Here is a 17,978-nt window from a genome sequence, read left to right as displayed (position 1 = left end):
TTGTGTGTTCTCTTCCCAGAAATAATTTGTAAGATAGAGAATCAAGAATTGATTGATCAAACTAAGTAATTTGCCTGTCCATTGCCGGGCTCAGTTTTTGTAGATTATGGATCCAAAATTTGGATATTAAAAAATTGAGCTGCAGATTTGAACATTGTTCCATTCAGTAACATCTCATTTATCTTGTAGTTTTAGCATTACATTGGTTAGGATGGTCCAAATCTGGGCTTACTTGGGGCTATCCCCTGAAATCAAAGATTTACGCATCACTAGCCTAAGTTCCAAAATTTGAGCTTTTTCTGACCACTGACCACCAAGTTTGGGCAAAATCGTCAAATTGTATGGAGAAAAGCAACTGTTTCAGTTTTTGACCAATGGAAGGCGCAATAACTATCCAGTTCTTATCAATTTTCAGAACTAATATCTTCTTTAAATTTGGAAAAACTTTCCCGAAGACACCTTATTTTTTTGGGTTTTTTGCTAAAAAGTTATTAACCTTCGAAAATAGCAATTTCTAGCGGACTGCTCTAAGGGGCTACATAGAAATAATTACCGTCATCTGGGGCGAATCGGGACTACAGTCTGAATAGGGACAGCAAAATCCTTAGATCTTGTTGTCTTATTTTTGATTGTAGAACTTAAGTATGACCCCTGAAGAACCATAAAATAATTTAGAATTTTTGGATTCAATGTGGCGGTCAAAATGGAGGTCAAGAAATATTTCTGGTGTTTTTTTAAAGGTCTAATAAACCAAATTTCCAGATTTTGCTTTTTGGGTGCTTTTGAAACCGTCAGGGGTATTAAAAAACACCCAAAATGCAAAAACTTGGTGTATTGGACCATTAAAAAACAGATGCCGAATTTGATGTTAAAAACAAGCAAATAAAACATGCCGATTTCATTTGTTCCTGATTTGGTTATCCGAAGTCCTTCGAACTTCGGATAATCGAAACTTTGGATAATCGAGGCTTCGGCTAGTCGAATTTGGATTGTAAAATTAATAGCCCTCCTTTATTTGCATTAAAACCTTTAAACTGTTAATACATGTTTTTCTCTACATTTTTCAAAATTTATCATAATTTCTCAAAATATTTAGATTTTGTTTTCAAAAACGAAAGCATTTAATATGAAAAACATTTGAGTGAATTTTGACTATTATCAGAAATACAATTCTAATTTTATCGTTTTGGTTTTAAGAATATGGTTAGTTACATATCTAAGACCTTAGAGAAAAATGCTTGAGAAATATCCTTGTGTATTTTTTATTACTTTTTCGTAAACCTTTTTTCCGAAACCACTCGTCCAAAATGCTTTCTTTTGGTCACATTTTTTAGTTTCCACCGTGGCCAATCTCCAATTTTTATTTAATATATCAAAAATCGGAAGATCAACTAAGTGAATACTTATTATCAACTAATTTTCACTTTGTGCATGAGCTTGCGATTTTTAAAGGAAGAAATAAAATGATAAAAATATTCAAAACGTTATAAAAAATTAAGCTTGGATTCAAAAACTCTGAAATTAAATTAATTAAACATCACTTTCAAATTATATAATTTCTGATCAATAATTCATTTTTAAACTATTTAATTTCTATTTTTTTGATTTTACAGATTAGAATTTGCATTTTGAAAATTTTAAAATTTCTTTATTATTTTTTTTATAATTTCTTATTTTTGAATATCAATTGTAAATATTTTCCAAAGTTTATGTTGCCACCTTTTCAAAATGGACCAAAAAACAGAGAACAAATACATTATTTAAAAAAAATAGCTTCACAATTTTAATGGAATTAACTTATTTCGATTAAGTCTTTTTAGGACCAGCAACCAGGTCGGTCCGGAAAACAAATTTGAAATGTTTTTCCTGCTTTGACAATCATATACGACATGTTTGGGCTCGTTTAAAAATATTTTGAATTTTTGTAACATGTCGCGGAACCGCGGAAAGTTTTTTCTCACGAAAAAAGCATTTCGCCATCAGCTAGATATTTTGAAAACTAATGATGCAAAACAACTGTACTGATTTAAAGTGTGTTTTGAACACTTTTAAAGAAGAAAACCATAGCTTGTAGTTTTGATTTGTAACCCTCTCAACTTTGGTCAGAGTTTAGTGACATAAACTTCAGAATAATATTCGCAACGGCTAATTGAAGATTTAAAAAATTTTCACTTTCAAATTTCAAAATTTTCATAATTTTTGATTTAAATTTTTTTGGTATAAGACAAAGAAATGCCAGAAATCAAAAATAAAAATATTAAAAACATAAAAAATTTAAGATAGCAATTCAACAGAATAATATCAAAAAATCTGAAATTCCAAAAATTAAAAAATCTATAACTGAAAAATTAATAAAATAATTGATACTTAAGAAATCCTAAACTAAAAAAAATATCATTTTAAAATTAAGTTATTCAAAATCCAATAAATTATGTTTTTTCAATCTTAATTTTGGATGCTTTAAATATTTTTATGTTTGAATTCTAGTATTCCTAAATTAATTTATATTTACCAGAAAATTAAGTAATTTTGTAATGGCTTTTCCTTATTTCAGCATTTTTAGATTCAGCGTTTTGATAGTCAGCTTCATGAGGCAATTCTTCAATATTATTTAAGCGAATACATTATTTTCAAACGTTATTTTCAGTCGCATCCAAATAAACAAATCAAAATCTCATAAACACATATTGCTCCCGAAGAAATATCAAACGACGCTTTTTGTTTCTGTTCCTTTTCAGCTGCGTACCGCTTAAGAGAAGTCTTTTCGTAAACCTTTTCTTGACCGTTCCTTGAGATTTTTTTGTATGGAGTTTTAAGAGTCTCCGTACTACAGGACATTTTTTCGTTTGAAAGTAAAATATAGTTCTTGTAGCAAAATTCAGACTAAGATTTGATTTACAGGAAAAATGTAACTGATTTAAGAATTCTTACATAAAGTATTCTTTACTTTTAAAACAAAAATTTAAGATAATAATTACACATGATAATTTCAAAAAAAATCAGAAATTCAAAAATGAAAAAAATCAAATACATAAAAAAATATAAAATAATTACAGCTAAAAAATCCTTAAATTATGAAAAAAAAAAAATTTATCATTTTTAAATAAAGATATTCAAAAAATAATTTTAAATCATTTCAATAAATTATGTTTTAATAATCTTATTTTTTTATGCTTCGAATATTGATATGTTTGAATTCAAGTGCAGACTAAGATTAGATTTACAGGATAAAACTAATCAATTTATGAATTCTTACATAAAGTTTTCTTTATTTTTAATTTAGCAACGTTTCGTAAATATAAAATTTCTAAACCATAAAATGTGCAGGATTTTGTTCCTAGAGTCAAGATATTGCTTGAACAAACATCGATTTTAATAAATGGTTACAATCCTAAATTATTAAACATGTATATAGATTAAAATTTTATTAAAAAATTATCTTTAGAATTGAGATCTGATTAAATTTTTTTGTCATGTTTTAAAATTTTATTTTTGCTCAAATTCTAGACCAATTTTCAGAATACAATGAGTAATGAATTTGAAAATGGCGTTTAGTCGGAATATTAAAGTTAAACATGATTCGTTTTGATGTTTGATGCAATCGAGGAAAATTTTAACGGTTACATATGCATTTAAAAATGGTTACATATGCATTATTAACAACTTTTCCAGTGAATATTTTGGGGTTAAAAATTAATTTAATACATTTTATCTAAATTTTTTAACACATTAAAATTAAACACAGGCACTGATTTTTTTTCTTCAAATATATATTTATTATAGGCCTACACAGAAAAAAAATGTGAATTTACTCGACACGGAAAAAATGAATCACATGTAAACTCAGGTGATGTAAACTTGAGATTCGACGTAATTTTTTTTTGTTGCCATGGAGACACTTCAGAAGCTGAAATTTCAACGATTATATTTTTTGTATTTCATTAAAATTATTTATTTTCGAGAGCACCAGGAGCTTCGCAAAATATAAAATGGCTTCAATAGCTTAGAACAATTAAAATAAAACATTGTTTAAGTTAGTTTATAAAGTTTTAAGAAAAACAAATATTCCAGTTATGAGTTTTATGTTGTGCTAGAAAAAATGAAAAATGTTAGATAAACCATCACAATTATCACACAGCTGAAAATGTAAATCCAGACGGTTTAAAATTTATCTCAGTATAAAATACAGAAAACATAATACTTATGGTTAGATAAATCGATATTTCTTTTGAAAAAAAATTATGCTTTCAAAAATTTGATTCAAGTTAAGTATATTTTAAATTTAGCGACGTTTATCACGAAATTGGAAATACATTGATAACTTAATCTAATCTAATCTAATCTAATCTAACCCTAGCGCAGCCAGTCTTTCGAGGGCATCCTGGAGAATGCCTTAGGTTGATTGACGCCTAGCATCTTCTTGTCATTATCAACATTTGCAGTGCGCCATTGCATTAACATGCATTGAAACATCACAAACGTCGAAACGGCCAGGCCAACTGCGTAAAGTTAACCGCAAAGATGATTCGTTGAATTGGATTGAGTTTGAACACGAATGTTCAAACAGCAATACATTTCTGAATCTACAGGGGAGGAAGAAACGTGGGGATCCCCCGCACACGTTCCTGTTTATTTAGGCAATTAATCGTTGGGAGCCACCATGCTAAGAAGTTTTGGTGCTCCGGGACCCTTGAGGATGGGACATCGTATTTCCACAAATGCCCTGGACACTATTTGCCGTGGTTATAGCGCCACAACTCGCTCTCTGTTGGTAGAGAAAGTGAAATTTATTAAATAGTATTAACATAGATCACCAATTCTGATGATTTCAAAAATTTAATGAAATTTAAAAAATAACTATTTATTTTTATTTGTTTTTTACATGTGTGCACATGTAGTAATTATACAATGCAAAAAAATTAAATAAAATAAAATGCAGACTCACCTTTAACATTGCAGACTTTTAACATCTGAAAAAGAGAAGCATACCTGAGGTGCAACACCACTCTCTAGTTCCCCTACCGTTCCAGTTTCCGATGTAAAAGGGACGGGCTATCCAACCCCTCTGCAGTCCCAGAAAGCACCAACTGTTTAGTCCGCGAGCGAATCGCGAACGCAGCAACAGAAACTTCCGTCGCTCTCACACCTGGCAACGTTGGAGCAACAGTCAGCTGACAGGCACACACCTCCGATCAAAGCAGCCAACTTCCGATGATGACAAACCCCGAAACCATCACTCCCACCCCACAGCATGCGCCACCGTTCGACAATCAATCTTCTCGCTCTCTAATCAGCACATGAGAGCGTATTCAAAGAGCGTCATCGATGATGGCGGAGCAGTGATGATGACCGTTGTCATCAGCGTAGACTGCCTCTCGCTCGATACACACTCGCTCACTTCAACACGAGCAGCTTTCACACACACCACGCACACCTCAGAAGCTAACCAAGAGCAAAACGTGGCTTGCTTGCAAAGTCCCTCTTATTTTCTTCTCTCTCCTTGTTCCATTCTCTTCCTTTTCAGAAACTCTCTCACAGTACAGTACCAATGCTTTGGTATTAGTGTGATAAGTCTCGCTGCGGCATGTCTTGGCCCGAAATGTGAAAACATGGCGAAGCCAGTCTTTCATTTCAATTACAAACGCGAAAACTTTCGAAAAGCATCGAAATCACCGCGAAAATTTCCAATGCGAACGACAAACTAAACATTGCTGCCACTACGCGGACACTTTTAGGGAAATTTCCGAACCAGAACGTCCAAAAAACTATAAAAACGAAACCGAAACAAGCCCGCCGAACAAAACGAACCGCACAGCTCAACGTACACTCTCAGCCAATAAATACATTGATAACTTAATATGAAAATCTTCGAAAACTTTTTTGCATACATTACATTAAAATTTTACAATTCATCTCAATAATTATACCACAAACCAAGTGACGGTATAAATGATTTGCTGATTTTTATACTCCTTGAATTTTTGCACCCAAGCCCCCCCCCCGAACAAAAATCCTGGCTACGGCCCTGTTTGAATCTAATTTTTATCATTTCTTTATTGATATGTTTTGAAGCAATTATTAAACTGACAATGGCACAAGAAAACGAAATTATCCATGTCATAAAAATTGGAGAAACATGAAAAAATATGATTTTTTGTCTAAAAATGTAGAAAAAGACTCTAAATTAAAATTTCGTATAATTTCCACTGTGTTTGCTTCTTCATGTTTACTACGAAAAGTTTTTTTTCTTTTTTGTGGAACTTAATAATGTTTTTTCATAACTGAGAAAGCAAAAAAATATATATTTTTCAGGACAACTTTTCAATGATAAACATTAGTTTAAAAAAAACTTTAAATGCAAATTAATTATACTGAAAATAAAGTTGCATAAAAATTTAAAATAATGAAAACATGTCTCAAAATGAGTCAAGAAATCAGGGAGCAAAACATGTTCATTAACTTCATTAGTTTAAAGAAAATCGAAGAACAACGAATTGAAAACTATTCAATATTTCTGAATTGAGTGTGTGTGTGTGTGTGTGTGTGTGTGTGTGTGTGTGTGTGTGTGTGTGTTTTTTTTTTTACAAGGTCGGAATCTGCTACCAGACACCTGAGAATTCATTTCTCAGGTAGTGTGGGGTTGGGAAAACAAAAAAGAGTTTTCCCGACCCACTAAACCAGCCCTTGAACGCCGTGCCCTTGTCCCCCCGGGACCACCTTTCGGTATAACTTCGGGGGGAGGCGTTGCATTTTCTGCACTAGTCTACTTACAGGATCCATGCCGGGTGCTAGAACCATTTCCTGTTCTACATACATATGAGTCCATGCGAGGGTTTAACCGCGCCCAAGAATCGCGTTGCTTTTGATCGGCTAGTCATATGCAGCCCTCTCCTTGGACCATCGAGACGTGTACCGATTTGGTAGAGCCAACCGTCATAACGTGCTCTCCTTCACAGCCACACTCGTGGGTTCTCGACTCCTGTGACCATCGAGACGTGTACCGATTTGGTAGAGCCGACCATCATAACGTGTTCTCCTTCACAGCCACACTCGTGGGTTTTCGACTAGGCTCCTAGTCGTTCCTCCTCTGATCGTCTCTCCATTTCCGCTGGAGAGCCGAAGTGATCTGCGTCACCGCTCCGACGACCGCATTCCACTTGGCGATGTCGCTGCACATTCTTCGCACCACATTATCCGGGCTGGTGTCCGCTCCGATAATGGCCAGCATTTCGCTTCGCGCTGCCTCGAAGCGAGGGCAGGCGAACACCACGTGCTCCGATGTTTCCTCGCAATCGACGCAGTCCGGACAGAGAGGGGACTCTGCATGTCCAAACCTGTGCAGGTACTTCCTGAAGCAGCCATGGCCCGACAGGAACTGTGTGAGGTGGAAGGTGACCTCTCCATGCCTTCTGCTAACCCACGTGGATACGGACGGGATAAGCCGATGCGTCCATCTGCCTTTCTCCGCGGTGTCCCACTCACGTTGCCACCTTGCCAGCGATTCGGCTTTCGCAGCTTCCCGGATACCTCTCGTGCCTCTCCGGGTGTAGCGCACGGTGTCCTCCTCCAGTGTGATGCCGATGGGGATCATTCCGGCTATGACGCCAACTGCTTCCGACGAAATGGTCATGTACGCGCTTGCAACCCGCATGGCCATCAGTCTCTGCGTTCTGTCGAGCAGCGCTCGATTTCGCTTCGTCCCCAGCGCCGTCCACCATACCGGTCCGCCGTACCTAAGTATGGACGTCGCGACACTTGCCAAGAGGCGGCGCCTACTGCTTCTGGGTCCAGCGTTGTTCGGCATCATCCTCGACAGTGCCATGATCGTCTTAGCCGCCTTCTCGCAGGCGTAATCGACGTGGCTGTTGAAGTTCAGCCGGTCATCCACCATCACCCCGAGGTACTTGAGCGCTCTCTTCGAGTGCACGACGTGTTCTCCAACGTGTATCTGGGCCTGCTGCACCTTCTTGTGGTTACTAACCAGCACCATCTCCGTCTTGTGGTGAGCGATCCGCAGCTTCACCTCGAGCATCCAGTTCTCGATCATTGCGATTGCCTCCATAGCCAGCACTTCGACCTCCTCGACATTTTCGCCGGTTACCGTCAGCACTATGTCGTCTGCAAGCCAACAATCTCTACGCCGTTGGGTAGTCCCAGTGTCAACACTCCGTCATACATTCCGTTCCACAGTGCTGAACCCAGAATGGATCCCTGCGGAACTCCCGCGGTAACAACAACGGTTTTTTGTCCATCGGCAGTGTCGTAGACCAGCACGCGGTTCTCGAAGTAGCTCTTTAAGATCATGCACAAATAGTCAGGCACCTCCATTTTGTGCAGCGCTGCTGCTATGGCCGCCCAGCTCACACTGTTGAACGCGTTCTTGACGTCAATCGTGACTATTGCGCAGCAACGGTTCCCCCTGCGTTTTTTCCTCCGCGCTTCGTCGGCTTTCTCGACCACTTTCCGGATGGCGTCCACCGTGGATCTCCCTTTACGGAAGCCGAACTGCCTCGCTGCTAAGCCATGCTCGCTCTCCGTGTACTTGGTCAGCCGGTTAAGGATGATCCGTTCCAGAAGCTTTCCGAGGGTGTCCAGCAAACATATAGGCCTATACGATGATGGGTCCCCCGGTGGTTTGCCTGGCTTCGGCAGCAACACGAGCTTTTGAACCTTCCACGGGTCGGGGAAGTGTCCTTCGTCCAGGCATGTCTGCAGGACTGTTCGAAACCTGTCCGGGAATGCTAGAACCGCCGATTTCAGGGCGAAATTCGGGATTCCATCCGGGCCGGGAGCTTTCTTCACCTTCAATCTCTTCGCTACTGCCACAAGTTCTTCGTTGGTGATCAGATGACCTTCGGCGTTGCTACCCCTTCGTCGTTGTACGGTGTAGGAGGCCATGTCGTTGGGTCATGTCTTGGGAAGAGCCCTTCCACAATGACCTTCAGCTTGTCGGGACACGTTTCAGCCACCATCGATGGGCCTCTGATCTTTGCCATCGCGACACGATATGCGCTCCCCTAAGGGTTTGCATCAGCGTCTTGGCATAACTCCTTGAAGCAGTTTGTCTTGCTGCATTTGATCGCTTTCTTGAGCGCGGCCTTTGCAGACCGGTACTCCTCTCTGCACTCCTCTCTAGTTGCTTCGGATCTTGCTCTCTGGACTCGTCTTCTGGCGCTGAGGCAACTTGCCCGAAGGGTACCGAGTTCTTCATTCCACCAGTAGGCTGGACGACGACAGTTCCTTGGCTCCAGTCTCCGCGGCATGGTTGTGTCGCATGCTGTCACCAGTTGTGCTGTTAGCACGTCGGCACTCAAGTCTTGGGGACCATCACACCAATGGAGCGCTTCCACGAAGAGACCCTCGTCGAAGTACTGCAGCTTCCATTTCCTTCCGTAGGACCGGCTGCTCCTATCTGGTACAGGGCTCGTCTCCCGATGCTGTACCGGATCGCTTAGTGATCGCTATGGGTATAGTCCTCACTCACCCTCCAGTTCATGTCGGCCGCCAGTCGCGGGCTACAGAACGTAACGTCGATGATGGACTCACGACCGTCTTTGCGGAAGGTACTGCTGGTTCCGCGATTCGCCAGCCTAACGTCTAGCTTTGCCAGAGCTTCCATTAGGCTATGCCCCCTAGCATTGGTGCATCTGCTACCCCACTCGACCGCCCACGCGTTGAAGTCACCTCCGATAACGATCGGGCTTCGTCCGATCAGTTCATCGGTCAGACTATCCAGCATCTGCCGAAACTGCTCCAAGGTCCATCTTGGGGGAGCATAGCAGCTACAGAAGAAGGTCCCGTTTACTTTGGCGATCACGAATCCTTCAAACGCCCTCGAGACCACTTCCTGTATGGGGTACCGCCCCATCACGTGTATCGCCGCCATTCTTGCTGTATCCGCGGCCCAGTTTCCGTTGTCGTGTGGAACTCGGTACGGTTCTGCAATAATTGCCACGTCACACCCCGTCTCCGCGGTCGACTGCCACAGCAGTTGCTGTGCAGTGTCGCAGTGATTGAGGTTCACCTGGGACACCTCCATTACTTTTGCCCGAGGCCAGCTTCTTGTACACCGGGCAATTAAAGCCACCCGTCGCATGGCTATTGCCGTCGCCTTCTTTACAGAGCACGCACTTCGGCTGATTTTTGCAGTCTCTTGCCACGTGGCCTTCTCTACCACACCTTCTGCAACTGTTGGTTCGATCGGGACCGTCGCAATTTCTCGCCTGGTGGCCGAAACCCATACAGCGGAAACACCTCGTCATCTGCTGGGTCACTCGAGGAACAGGCCTCAGTGGGCACACCGACCACCCTACTTTGACCTTGCCGGTTTCCAGCAGCTTAGACGCCGAAGGCAATTTGCGTGCCGCCGTAGGCTTTCCTCAACCGGATTGCCATCGGTGTCGTACGGTCATCCAGAAGAACGATCAGCGCATCTTTTAGCTCTTCCTCCGTCGTGATCTCGTCCAGGTTCCTGCACTCGATCGTTGTCTCCGGCGATAGCGCTCTTACCTTCGACTCGTAGCCTACGGCTTTCTCGACGAGGGACTTAAAAGCTGAGCTCTTGACCGCGGGATCCTTCTTCAGCTCAAAAAGCATCGCTCCGGTTTGGGTGCGCCTGGTTTTAACCACGTTCTCGCCAAGCTCCTTGAGTTCCGGATCGGTTCGTACTTTCCGGAGGAGGTCTGCGTACGAAACACCTTCCTTCACCTCGACCACCAAAGCCTCGCCTTTGTTACGCTCCCTGCGAAACTTGGGTTTTTGGGTGTCCTCGTTCTGCTTCCCTTTTTTCTTCCGCTTCTTTTTCTTGACCTTCTCCCATTCCTTCTCCTTCCCTGGGGTTGGTTCTGGCTCCTTCGCTGGGTCCGGACTGTCTCCATTCCCCTGCTCCTGCTTCTTTGCGTCCTCCTCCTCTCCAGGCGTTTCCCTGTCCCTTTTAGAGCTTGGGCCGGGCGGCGTTTTCGGTTCTTTCTCCCATAGCGCTTCCTCCTCCAGTTTTGCATTCAGCGTTTCTTCGGCTCTTTCAGCTCTGAGCTTCAGTGAATTCCGTGTCACCACCAGGGAGTTGTTTTCGCGCTCTGCGGCATTCATGGCTGCCTTGACTCCATTCACCATCTGCTTGATTCTGGTGTGGACGTTGTTTTTGTCCTTGATGAAATCAAAGAGTTCGTTGACCCTCCTCCTGACCTCCTGTAACGCGGTCCTTCCAAGCATGACTCCGTCCTGAGGGGTACTGCCGGCGAAGTTCAACAAGGATGACTTGGGAGTCTCCTCTCCAATTACTCCTATCTGCTGACTCGAAGCAGCCGCCTGGTTCAACACTGGGGATCTCAACACCTTCCCGCTTCCACGGAACGCGCTCGCCACTCCGCCTGCTGTGTCGCCGCCGTTTGACTCGCCTCCTGCCATTTCGACGTTTGCGTCCTCTTCTACCTCCGTGTTTTCCGATGCTTGGGGCGCATCGGGACCCTTTTGTTGGTTTGTTTCACTTGTCTTCATTTTGAATCCCACGAGTCGCTAGGAAATACGGTCCGCTGCGCCAGTGCCCTGCCGTGACGCAGTAAGGGCAAATTACGTGTGGGTTCGCCCCTGTGCCCCACAGGCTCCGTTATCGACTGGGAATTTGTTGAACCCCCAGCCATGCATCCTCGACACGGGTCGCATCACATCTTGGATTCGGGGTTTGGTGAGGTTTTGGGCTAAAACACTTATAGCGGCGTTCGATCGCTTGACAGAGGTGTTTACGGACCCATGTGGTTTTTTTCGAAGAAATTAAACAGTGCCCTTGTTCAATTCCGCCACGTCCTAGACATCCTCCCGCTGCTGGTCCGGGGGCGATGCAATGAATGTATGCAATCGCCGACAGCTATCCGCCTACTGCAACCCACCCGGTAGCTGGCAGCTAAGCTCCGCAGGGACCCTCACCTGTCCCCACGGTTCACGGGTGTGTGTGTGTGTGTGTGTTTGAAATTATTCAAAAATATTTTGTAAAATATTAGAATAAAGATGCACAACAACGCAAGAAGTCTTTTTTTTGTACAGATGATAAGAATCCAAATTTCAATAAATTTTATCATGCCTCAATATTTTATATATTTATGATTGTATTGAGGAATTAAACTTAAAAAACTTGCAACGACCAATGAAATTTGAATGTTTTTTAAGTGAATTGATATCAGGATATCTAGCCCGTTATTGCTTCTGGGAAACCAGATCTGGCCGGAAGGGCCAAAAGGTTGGGCACTATCGATATCATTTTTGATTCATCCCCTAAAGTACTATTTACAAAACAATTGACAACAAAGTTTGATTGCTTTTACAATCAGATTGTTGCAGGATTGGTTCCGTAAATTTTACTATTTTGGAATTAAAAGACAACAACTTCCTTGGTTGCTGCGCACCTTTAAAATCTGTTGGATCAGAAGATTCAAGAAAAAATGTTTGAAATTCAGGGAAAAATGTGCTATATCTGAATACCTTTTGATTCAAGGATTGGTTTAGTTTGTGGTAAGTTTAAGTTAGTTTTAGGTAAGGTTATGTTTTCTTAAAAAAAAATCCTCATTGTACCTAGGGTTACAAAAATGATAAATCATATATGTACTTTAAAGTTATAAAAATGAACAGTGATTAAATCACGAAAAGCAAACATAAGCTGAAGAGCCACAGCTGACCACTTATAATGTAAACCAAATGTAATTATTATAAGAAAGATTCAATAAAGTATATTTAATTCAAAAATAAAATAAAATCTAAATAAAAAACGAAATTAGGAAGGCCATATAATTAACAATCATACTTATTAGAAAAAAAAAGTTTTTCCTTTCTATCTACATTGAATTATGCTTCTTTTCGGGCTGAGAACAGTCCACCATCTGCTGCTAGGCATGTGTTTGAAAAACTGCATTCAATTAGTGCTTCGCTAGTTTTTTTCCATTAATCGGACGAAAACAACGCTGTCTAAAAATTCACTCAAGCACGTTCTGTGCTGCCTTTCCGCTACTTCTTCGCTTTAGTGCAATTTTATTAATATGCATTTTAATTTTCTTTGAGTGGCCCCCGCTGAAGAGTAAACACTTTAGTGCAGCACTTTTCCGCGAGGTCCCTTGCCTCATTCGAAAAAAAATATTTTTTTTCGAGCTTTCTCAGCATTACATCTCGCCTAAAGTACACTACCAAAAGAGGCAACTATTTTTTTTCTATACCGTTCTGTTTTTGCCAACGCTGCTACTGGGGCCACGGATGGTGGCTTCCCATTTCCCATATCCTGTGTTGGGTGTGATGCTTTTTTTTAGTTTTTTTTTTTGTTTTCAATGCATCAGATTCCACAGAGTGGTGCTGGTGTCGGCCTGAGGATGATTTTTTGGCAGCTGCTGAAAATTTAATTTTGTGTGTGTGTATTTCCCCTCATCCTCGTCGGAAAGCTCATCTAGACGAGTGGAAAGAATGCTTTCGTTCCGGTTCTGCTAAACATAGTACCTTGAAGCTTGGGATGAGGACTACAGAACAGATGAACAGTTCTTTGCGAAACTGAGATTTCTATAAACAGCAATTTGAACAACACAACAGGAAAAAGATTCAGGTGAATCGTAGCCCCGAAATCAATCGTTGAGCGAAATCAGCTAGAGATTGAATGTTCACTGCTCAACAATCTTTTCATGAATTGGTTGGCCTAATCCACTTGTCGGTGACACTCACATAAGAGCAAACTCAGTCATTAGCCAAGCTTAAACCCCAGCTTTTGGCCTGCACTAAACCAGAAAACCATCACTGATCATCATCATCACTGATGGTCCATCACTGAACAACCAATGAATGAGAAACTTTATTTTGTTTAAGGTCGTAGAAGGTTCTTGGGTCAATGACTGTCAGTGATATCTTAATTTATCATGCTAATTCTTCAAGCCGAATGAGTACAGAAATTAACAGTGCGAGGAAAAAGCTACCGCACATCTGGCGCGCCGGGGAATCGAACTTTCGCATTGCGACGCGTACCACGCGCGCCGTGCTTGCGAGGCAGTTCAGCTAGTTGTGTTTACCGTTCTCCACCGATCGTACCAGTGTACGGTTGCTTCTTCCACAACACTATTATTCTGTTCTCAAAGGCTTCTTTAGAATACTGACACGGATCAAGTATATTTTTAGACGCATTGTTATTGTCAAGTTCACAGACAAATGGACACCTACTTAGTGACACGTAGTCAAATTGTGAGACAAATTTTAGCTGATTGCCTACTTGAATCTATGGCAATGTTTGGCAGGTTAGAGCCACCAAGCTCGGAAAACCTAAGGTCCATTTGTCTGTGAACTCGACAATAACAATGCGTCTAAAAATATACTTGATCCGTGTGTCAGTATTCTAAAGAAGCCTTTGAGAACAGAATAATAGTGTTGTGGAAGAAGCAACCGTACACTGGTACGATCGGTGGAGAACGGTAGATCACAAAACAACTAGCTGAACTTGCCTCGGCAAGCACGGCGCGTTGGCGAAGTGGTGTACGCGCTCGCACGGTATGCGAAAGAGCGGGTTCGATTCCCGGCGCGCCAGATGTGCGGTAGCTTTTCCTCGCACTGTTAATTTCTGTACTCATTCGGCTTGAAGAATTAGCATGATAAATTAAGAAATCGCGTTGCCCTTTGCTTAGGTAAAACAAAAATCTTAACCTTAGGTTTTCCGAGCTTGGTGGCTCTAACCTGCCAAACATTGCCATAGATTCAAGTAGGCAATCAGCTAAAATTTGTCTCACAATTTGACTACGTGTCACTAAGTAGGTGTCCATTTGTCTGTGAACTTGACAATAACAATGCGTCTAAAAATATACTTGATCCGTGTGTCAGTATTCTAAAGAAGCCTTTGAGAACATAATAATAGTGTTGTGGAAGAAGCAACCGTACACTGGTACGATCGGTGGAGAACGGTAGATCACAAAACAACTAGCTGAACTTGCCTCGGCAAGCACGGCGCGTTGGCGAAGTGGTGTACGCGCTCGCACGGTATGCGAAAGAGCGGGGTTCGATTCCCCGGCGCGCCAGATGTGCGGTAGCTTTTTCCTCGCACTGTTAATTTCTGTACTCATTCGGCTTGAAGAATTAGCATGATAAATTAAGAAATCGCGTTGCCATTTGCTTAGGGTAAAACAAAAAATCTTAACCTTAGGTGTCAATGATAGTTTTGATTTCATGGTCCAGAAATAGTAAATTGAAATGAAAAAAATAATCACTTTATCGTCTCCGTCATGCTAACTTGTCGTACGTGCATTTAAGGCCAAAATGAGTTAAGAACGCCATTTGTGCAGCTCACAATGCCTCACATTTTGACCTTCACAGATCCCCAAAATTCGATTTCAATCCTGAGATATTCAATAAAAACCAAAAAAGCTCCGCGGATTTTTGTCACTTTTCATATGAAAGAAGTTTCAATCTTGTCGTGCTATCTTGTCACTCCCTGACAATTGGCCAAAGGGATTTCAGGTCACATTTTTTGAAGTTTATTATGTCCCTCAACTCTGGCCAAAGTAGCAAAAAAATAACAAGCCATGGTATAAACATTTTAATAAAAAAGAGTTTTAAAATGCATTTTACACATACCCTGTAGCATTGCAATCATTAGATTTCAAAATATCGAAGTATTGATGAACCGTTTTTTTAAGCCGAAAAAAACTTTTTGCATTACTGTGCAAACGGAATTTCACAAAAATTCAAAATATTTTTGATCGATCCCAAAATGCTTTCTAATTTGTTTTCAGTTGTAAGACTTTAAAATTTGGAAGTGTTTTGAAAAAAATATTGTTTTGCCCCCTGATTTTTTGGACCGATTTTGAAGGGGAGGTGTGACATAAACTTTGAAAAATGTTTGTAACGGCCATATTTGATGAATAAAATAAATAAATCTGAAAACTAGAAGATGCCCTTGAAAACCATAGGTTTTGGTGGTCTCTATGTCAAAATTTCTACTCAAAACAATCGAGTAATTGAATGGCATCCAAACTGAAATCTAGGATGTTGGAAAAAAAATGATATTGATTTTAAAATGCTAGTCTTGATTTAAAAAATTTCATAATATTTTTTTCGAAAAGATCGGAAAATTTCACGAATGTTTCATATATTAACATTGAAAATCGGACCATTAGTTGTTGAGATATCGTCATTAGAAAATGGTGGGCTGTTTGGGTGAGACTTAGAAAACTTCAATTTTCGTGTTTCTTTTTCTTTAAGCCGCTGTATCTCAGCAACCAGAGGTCCAATCTTCAATGTCTCTTAGACAGTTTTATAGCAAATTTTCTGAACTTTTCAAAAAATATATTTTTAGAAATGGTCACTCATGGTCACTATTTTTAAAATTGAAAAACTGCAAATATTTCGCTAAAATCAAACTTTCGGTGGCTATATCTAGAAAACGGAGCCCTTTATCAAAAAATATGTAAAGTACTTTTCGATTGTAAATTCAATTTTGCATTAAAAAATAATGTCAAACTTGTTTTTGCATGAAACTTCGATTTTTTCCAAAAATCACTATTTTTTCAAAAATTCATAACTCGGCGGCAGATTTTTTGACCATGTTTCTCTATGGCTCAAAAGTTGCGGATTTTTGTCCCCTAAAACATATAAAAAAATCTCGAAAATCAAAAATACGTATTTTGTGAAATTGAGTTTTAGTAAAAAAAAAGTTGATAAAAAAATCCTCAAATTTTTTTTCCGTGTACCTATTTTTTCTCAATAGTCCTCAACAATACCTACAACTTTGCCGAAGACACCAAATTGATCAGAAAAAAAATAAAAAAATAAAAATATTGAAATAACAAGCCATAGTTTCAACATTTGCACGGAAAAGTTGTTTTAAAATGCATTTTACACTAGTTCAGTTGTTTTGCAATCATTAGTTTTCAAAAAATTTAAAATTTGACGAAAACCAAAATTTTTGCGAAAAAAAAACTTTTTGGGATAATAAACATCGAAAATTTTCAAAAATTCAAATGATTTTTAAATCAACCGAAACATGCTAAAAATGATTCTAAGTGCAGGGGAATGCATTCAAAATTAATTTCAACTGATTGCACTTAAATTTTCATTGAAATATTAGAGTTTAAAAAAAAAAATTTTGCCCCCTGATTTTTTGAGCCAACTTTGAAGGGGGGAGGACAAAAACTTAACATAAAATTTGTACCAGCCTTAGTTGTACAATGAAAAGTTTACTTCATTTTGTTTAGAAAAATGACTTTTGGGATTAATTTTTATAAGCTTTGAATTTTTTGAAATTGCATTTTCAAGTTTCAAAAACAAATTTAATACTACATTTTTTGGAAATTCAATAACTTATATTTATAACAAAAATCATTCCAGCTTGAGCCGGTTCTTTCAAAAGACCGGAATTTGAAAAAGAACCGAGCCATGGTTCGTTCGCTCTTTTCAGTGAACCGGCTTTTTGAGCGGTTCGCTCTTTTTTTGCCCACCTCTATTGTTTACATTGCGTGCTCTCGTTTTTGTTTATTCAAGGTCAAACATTAAAATGCGTTTTTCTCGGAACGTCGAAATGGCGGATGCGACATGATAGCACGACAGCGTTGATATGTATAACGCTTCTACAAAAAAAAAAACACAAAAAAAAAACATTTTTTGATTGATACATTCTGAAACAAGATTTGAATGTTTTTCTAAAACAAACATGGCTGCCAAATGGCCAAATGGAATGATGCCTTACAGAGCCTTAAATTGTTGACTTTATAACACACACCGGTGGAACGATGTTTTTGGTCGCAGAAATTACAGATTTGATCAAATCAAGTTCTGCAGAATTATAGGATCATTTAGACATTCTTACAAATCACTGGAAACAAGAATCGTCCCGATTGGTTATGGTCGGAACCAGCGAGTTGAAGTTACCGTTCCACCTTTTTTGGGAGGCTTGGGTGTCCGTGCAAGTTGGACATGCGTTGGACGTTCCAGTGTTAAACAGTTTATGTATCAAAAATATTAAATTGTTATTA

The 17,978-nt window shown here is 39.9% G+C and overlaps 1 protein-coding gene across 1 annotated transcript in view; it reads right to left on the bottom strand.

The window, feature by feature from the left end:
* Nucleotides 1-17,978, bottom strand: part of LOC6042771 (irregular chiasm C-roughest protein) — a 173,668-nt gene that overhangs the window by 78,908 nt on the left and 76,782 nt on the right.

Source organism: Culex quinquefasciatus, chromosome 3, assembly GCF_015732765.1.
Source record: "Culex quinquefasciatus strain JHB chromosome 3, VPISU_Cqui_1.0_pri_paternal, whole genome shotgun sequence".
NCBI lineage: Eukaryota > Metazoa > Arthropoda > Insecta > Diptera > Culicidae > Culex > Culex quinquefasciatus.
The sequence above is the reverse complement of the archived record's forward strand: the minus strand, read 5'-3'. Positions and strand labels throughout refer to the sequence as shown.